Genomic DNA, 6,221 nt, shown 5'->3' on the forward strand with positions numbered 1-6,221 from the left:
CCTCAGTCCCTTCGACGATTCAGTGCAGGAGTTTCCTGACCCCTTCCCATCCTCTTTGCCCTCCTACACTGTCAGCCCAGTTTGTCAGATTCTCAGAAGTGACCTGTCCACAACATTCCAGGAAAACCACACCAGCACAGACTATGGCAAGATGATCACCTCCCTCGGTAAGCATTCAATCTTTATTAATGCAGCCCACCATCAGATTAGTTTTTCCCCCCTTTCTTTCAACAGCTATATTTCTGCTGGACTTCACTATCCAATTGCTACTTTTGTGCCACATCTCCCACATCCTGTACTGGTGCAGTTGGCATTCTGAGCCCAGCGGAGGATTCTGATACATATTTTAGTTAGTTTGGCCCTTTACTGGAAAGGACTCTGAGTGAGTGGTAGAGCCAAGATAAAAGAAAATAATAACACCATCGCCTCCCCCACCCACATACACAGGGTGGAAAAAATATCTGAAGGGAAACATGTTTTGTCAACATTTATCCAAAGCTATTATTAAGGAAACTCAGGACACACTTGTTGAGTCAATGGCTGATTGGATGAACAAGGTGAGGGTGTGAGATGCTCGACACACGGGGTCTAGGGATAGAGGTGCAGTCTCAGAGCTACGGCAGAAGCTGCCGCAGGCAGAGCTTGGAGGCCACTCAGCCTAACTGCACAGAGGCCGTGGGTTGCCCTCCCCAGACCCCGGCCCCTCCTCCCCACTGAAGCCCTGGCTCAGCAACCACTGAGACCTCCTGCCCTGCTCCTCCCATTCTCTGGGACGCAGGCAGCTCACTTCCCTTCCCTGGGCCTGAGAAAAGGGCAAGATCACGTGGCCGTATCACACTGCATGGACAGTGGGGGTGAACGCTTGGGGTCCCTCAGAGACAGTGTGGGGCAGTGGTCAGCCAGCGGGCTCTGTGCCCGGGAGCCTGCTTTGCAGCGGCTTTGGACCAACTGCATAACCCTGGGTGAGTTATTTCACCTCCCTGAGCCTCTTCCTGTCTGCAAATCAGGGCTAGTTATGGGCGCCCGCCCCTTAAGGTTGTTGTGAGGATTAAACAAGTTCTTGTAAGTAAAGGGCTTAGAGCTCAACTGTAAGGGCCTGGGAGGTGTGACTGCGATTGCAGCAAGAGGTGAGCTGGTGTGTGCCCGGAGCCAGAACGGAGCACTGAGCCGTTACAAGGAGCTCCGGACACCCTCCATCCCAGCACCTGCCTTCCAGCTTGGAGCTTCTGTGCTGTGTGCCTGTGCGTGTCTTGTATGTATACATATGTGTGTGTGTGTGTGTGTGTGTGTGCAGGTTGTCCGTGTGTGACTATGTGGATGTGTGTATCTGTGTGTCTGTATGTGAGCAGGTTTGTGCCTGTTCCTGTGTGTGTGTGTGCATATGTGTGCATGTGTGCACACATGCTTGGGGCAAGGGCTGCTAGAGTCTGAATTCAGAGCTGCTGGGAGTGGCTCAGCCCAGGAGGTGGCTCAGCCAAACCAAACAACCCCTGCGTTTCGAGCTCCAGGCTTTTCTCTGACTGTTTGCTTTCTTTCTCTCCTTTCCGGTTCCCCTTTAACTGGTTCCTGCTTCCAGTGAGCACAGCTGGGAGGGAGGCCCTGGCAGGGTAGGTACAGGGCCCTTCCCTTCCCTCTCTCCACAAGGTTTCGCACCCTCTGGCCTCCACCCCTGGTCCCAGCCTCACTGCCAGGGCCACAGAGGCCCCTTTCCTCTCTGAGCCTGTTTCCTGGTTCCTGCTCCCTCAGGTAGGAGACCATCCCACTATGCCCACCCACCTGACCCAGGGGCTGGGGCACAGCATTACTCCAGGTGTTTTTGCTAGTGCTTATGGCACGATCTGAAGGCAGTTTGTGGGGAGAAGCCCCCCTGGGGGACTCTCTGGCTGCCTGGCCTTACTACCTACAAAGGCTTGGACTTGACTGGGGAGTAGAGGGACTATGTTAGGGGAGCATTTTGAGAGGCAAGCATCCCTGGGGTCAGCCTCAGGCCTACAGGTCCCCATTCAGCTAGTGTAGTGTTCGTTGAGCTCCTAGTGTGTGCCAGGAGCTTTAGCCTGGCTCATGTATCTTCCACAAATGCTCTATGAGGTAGGTCTTCTCCCAGTCCCAGTTTTACAGGGGAAGAAACTGAGGCTTAGAGCAGGTAAGCAACCTGCTTCAAGTTACAGAGCCAGTGGGGCTGGGGCTGGTCCTGGAACTCAGGCCTGGGGAGGGGCTGGGGTTCTTCCCTAGGGCATGTCATTCAGTGTCCTGTCACCCCAGGGTAAAGTGGCAGTGACACTCTCTCCTTAAGTCAGCAGAGTGATTGACAGGCCTGGCACCTTTGAGCTACTATTTACCAGGTGCCAGATGCAATGTGTGCCGGGACTTCTGTACCAACCTCTCATGAATCTTCACAACAACCCCTTTTACAGATTAGGAAAGTAGAGTTGAGGGAGCTGCTACAGCCTGGCAAGGTCCCAGAGCCAGAGCAGGAGCAGGTGAAGGTCCACCTGACCTCTTTTCTTCCTTTTCTTTTCCCCTAACCCAATAGCAAACTTCAGTTTGCCTTTGCCTGAAGTCAATAATGTCCCAAGCTGACCTGGGTGTGGCTCTATAGGTAAACTGCTTTGTTCCCGCCCCACACTCTGCCTCCAGCCAACCCAGGGAAAAGAAACCAAGGTAAAATCTAAGCCCAGGGTGTCACTGTGGGTCGGTGAGCTCAGTTTAACTAGAATCCTCTCCCTCCATCTGAACCCACTGCTTATCCCAGCAGGAGTGACGTATTTAAGTGGGCCATGGTCATATGAGCAGTCTCATTTTCCAAATGAGAATGATCATTTAGGAAGAGGCAGCTCTCCACTAAGAGGTGCCACCCCCCACTCCCTGCTCAGGCAGGTCTCTCTACAGTGACGCCCAGAGGGCTGTGCAGTGCACCCTAAAGCACGGCTCTTCCTGCCCTTGGCCATGGGGGTGGCTGCCAGTAGTTCTGCAGGACCCACAAGGCCACTGAAGAGCAGTTAGAATAGGATAAGTTCTGCCAGCAGGGGCTGTGCCCTTGATCCTGGCCAGCTGTTCCCCAGGAGTTGATGCGGCTGGTTCAGGCACCACGGGAGCCTGGACTCGGGAGTGCGGATGATCCGTGTAGGATACCCCTGCTCCCCGGAGCCCCACCGCACACCCACGCGGTTCTGCCCCTTCAAGAGGAACAAGAAACCCCTAGAAGCAGGTGGGTGTTGCTCCATTCTTAGGACAGAGCTGGAGAATTACTTTGGCCTCACTAAGCACAATGCCTCCTGGGGTTGGTGGGTCACTGAGGCCCCAAGAGGGCAAGAAGCTTGCCCAGAGCTCCCTCCTTGGCACCTGCTGCCTCCCCAGTAAGGGGTCATGAATTCACCCCCACCCATGGCTACAGTCCTCATACATGAGCCAAAGTGTGGTGCCCTCTGCCTTTAGCAGGACGAGAAAGAAAGCACAGTCGGGGAAGCTGCACCTTCTGCAGCAGGACAGGACAGGGTCGCACTGGCCTGGATAGTCAGGGATGAGACAAGTCACCAGTGACAATCATGGATAAACCATCATTGCCACGAGTAACAATAACAGCAACAGCAAGCCATTCAGTAAGGAGGGGACACCTCAGTGACACCAGCTCTAACCAGTCCAGCCTGGAGAAGTGACAGAGGGTTCTGCCGAGGAACTCCCCTCACCCCCACTCACCTCGTTGACACTGAAAACAGCCAGTGGCTGGGGAGCCAGGACTGAATGGCAGGAAAGGCTGAAGCTGGGGTGGACCCTGCCTGCCCACCCAACGTGGTGATTCAAAGCAAGGCTGAAGCTTGACAAAGTGCTTGAAAATGTCAGTCAAAGAACAATCTCTTTCCCAAGTCCCTGCCTTTGACCTTGGGCACCAGCCCCAACCTTGGAATGGGCTGTGATCTTTTTTCCAGCTCTGCCCATTCCATGCCCAGCCCCTTCCCACACGGCACACACACACTCACACACACACACAGTGTGAAAACTGGGCTTTTAATTCTTATCATGGAATTTTAGGATTGCTAATTGCTAATTTGTGGGTGCCAAAAGATGGTCTACGCAGCAGGACACATCTCTGGGTCCTAGACAGCCAGAACCAACACTCTTATAAGCATTTAAAATGGGACAAGCATGAAGAAAGCCTGTTGCCAAAATGCACAGGACCCTAGAGATCTAGCAGTCCTCAATCTTCATTCATTTGGGTACTTCACTAAACACACTCACTGGTTTGATGTGCTTTTATATATTTTCCCCTAATGTAGATGAAAATAACACGCAATCCTTGTTAAAATGAAAACTGGCCATCCATGTGGCACCATCTCTGGCTACGTGGCCAGAGCAGCATCTACCAAACTGGGAAATACTGTATTTGCCCAGCCTTGTCAATGTAGGGGTGGGAAACTGAGGCCTGGAGAAGAGAAGAGACCTGTCCGATGTTCATAGCAAGGCAGTGGCGGGCACCCCCGGAACCCAGATTCTGGCTCCCTGCAAGTCTTGCTCCTTAGGGAGAGAAGACCCAGGACTCAGGTCGCCCGGGCCCCCAAGAGCCCCCGTTTGCCACAGCATCTTGTACAGGCCCAGCCCATGTCCCGGTGGTCCTCGGACCCCTCCGGTATCTGGGTAGTCCCTACCACTGTCTCACTGATACTGTGGAAAAGCTGCCCCCAATATTGGGCTTGGTTTTCTCACCTTCCAGGGCTACAGTGAAGACGCCATGCTTCTGGAGGCGAGCACCCTGAAAAAGATGCAAACAGACGTGGGGGAAGAGACTGTTAGGGCCCCTCGCTCTGTGCCTCAGCCTTTCTCTCTGGGAAACGGGGAGAGGCCGTGCAGGTGTGAGAAGACTGGCCTGGATGGAGAGGAACGAAGGAGGGTAGGGCCCGTGGGGAGTCCCAGCACAGAAGGACTGCCACCAGCTCAGCTGGGGGGTCTCCTCGCCCCAGAGGGCCTTTCCAGGAGGTGGCCAGCAGGCCCCCGGGCTGTGGGTGGTGGACGGCAGCTGGTCCAGGGCTCAGGCCCTGGAGGCCAAGAGGGCGGGCACTCCACCGACCTGCCGGCACACTTATCCCCCCACACACACACACTCATCCATGCAGCATGCACACACACACACAGCTCAGACCTGCACTCACTCCTTGGCACACTCCCACTTGTACAGATGCGAGTGACCCTGATCCTTCCCACCGCAGGGCACACAGTGGGGGTGACCCCAGTCCTCCCCACCGCAGGGCACACAGTGGGGCCGGCCTGCACCTTTCCTCCCCCAAGTCCCAAGCCCCAGGCTTGGCGGCGTCTCTGTCCCGCTGCCTCAGAGACACATGTGCTTTCAGTTAGCAGTAGAGCGGGCATTTCCTTCCCAGACAGCCAGGCCCTGCCAGGGCCCCGGTTCCGCAGGCGTCCTCAGGAAGGGCCACCTCAACCCCCACTCCTCCGCTGGCATCCTGGGGACCCCGAAAGCCCCTCTCCTTTGGAAGACCCTGGTCCTCTCCTCTACCGAGGTCCCCCTCTCACCTGGAGCCAGAATCCACACCCACTCATGCAGGGACTGGCTGTGCCCTCGCCTCCGGACCCCCGGCTGCCCGCCTGCCTTCCCACTCTCCTTCTGACTGGAGCAGGCTGGGCGGGATGGGAGGAGGGCAGGGTGTCAGGGGGGCGGGAGGGAGGGGAAGGGGCGTGTGGAAATGAAACTTTAATAACAGAGCCCCTTTTGTTTCCGAGCATATGGGATATTTCATACATGCTGAAGACATTAGCCATCTATATTTTTAAGGGCTCCAGCTAAAGGATGAATAAATACAGCCCATATTCTGCTCAGCAAACATGCATACAGAGAGCTGACTTCTGGAGCATTTCAAAACCCAAGGAGAAAGCTCCCAGTGACACCAGACACTTAAAAATAAATATATTTCTAAAACCTGAGGCTCGCCTTGTGCTCTCTTGGAACCGCCTGGAGGCCTTGAGCTCCTTTTCTGCCCCCACCCCCTCTCCATCCCCCCATCTCCCACTCTACAGCAGGAAAAGCAACCTCCTGGGCTCCAGCTCCTGTCCTGATTCTCTTTCCCAGGACTCCCAACTCCCAGCAGGATCCCAGAGTCTCAGAGTTCCAAAAAAGCTTGGAAATCTTTGCCTTCCTTATTTCAGAGATACCATCAAGGCCCAGAAAGGGGCAGAGACTTGCCTGAGGTCACACAGCAAATCAGGATCCTGAG

The 6,221-nt window shown here is 55.0% G+C and overlaps 1 protein-coding gene and 1 long non-coding RNA gene across 3 annotated transcripts in view; one reads left to right on the plus strand and one right to left on the minus strand.

Moving 5' to 3' along the window:
- The window catches only part of SYNPO (synaptopodin), a 53,026-nt gene extending 47,409 nt beyond the window's left edge, over positions 1-5,617 (minus strand). Inside the window, exons 1-2 of one of the 2 annotated variants that reach the window (XM_036881567.2) lie at positions 5,524-5,617; positions 4,702-4,747 (exon numbers count right to left, since the gene is read on the minus strand). The gene's annotated coding sequence lies outside the window, so the exon portion shown is untranslated. The remainder of the gene's footprint in view (positions 1-4,701; positions 4,748-5,523) is intronic. The other variant, XM_057490698.1, reaches the window with a different exon arrangement.
- Positions 750-5,925, plus strand: LOC130680346 (uncharacterized). Its single transcript, XR_008993325.1, has 3 exons — positions 750-1,746; positions 4,709-4,885; positions 5,783-5,925. It is a non-coding gene; the product is annotated as an uncharacterized LOC130680346 (long non-coding RNA).
- The last annotated feature ends 296 nt before the right edge of the window (positions 5,926-6,221 follow it).

Source organism: Manis pentadactyla, chromosome 2 (assembly GCF_030020395.1).
Source record: "Manis pentadactyla isolate mManPen7 chromosome 2, mManPen7.hap1, whole genome shotgun sequence".
Classification (NCBI taxonomy): Eukaryota; Metazoa; Chordata; class Mammalia; order Pholidota; family Manidae; genus Manis; species Manis pentadactyla.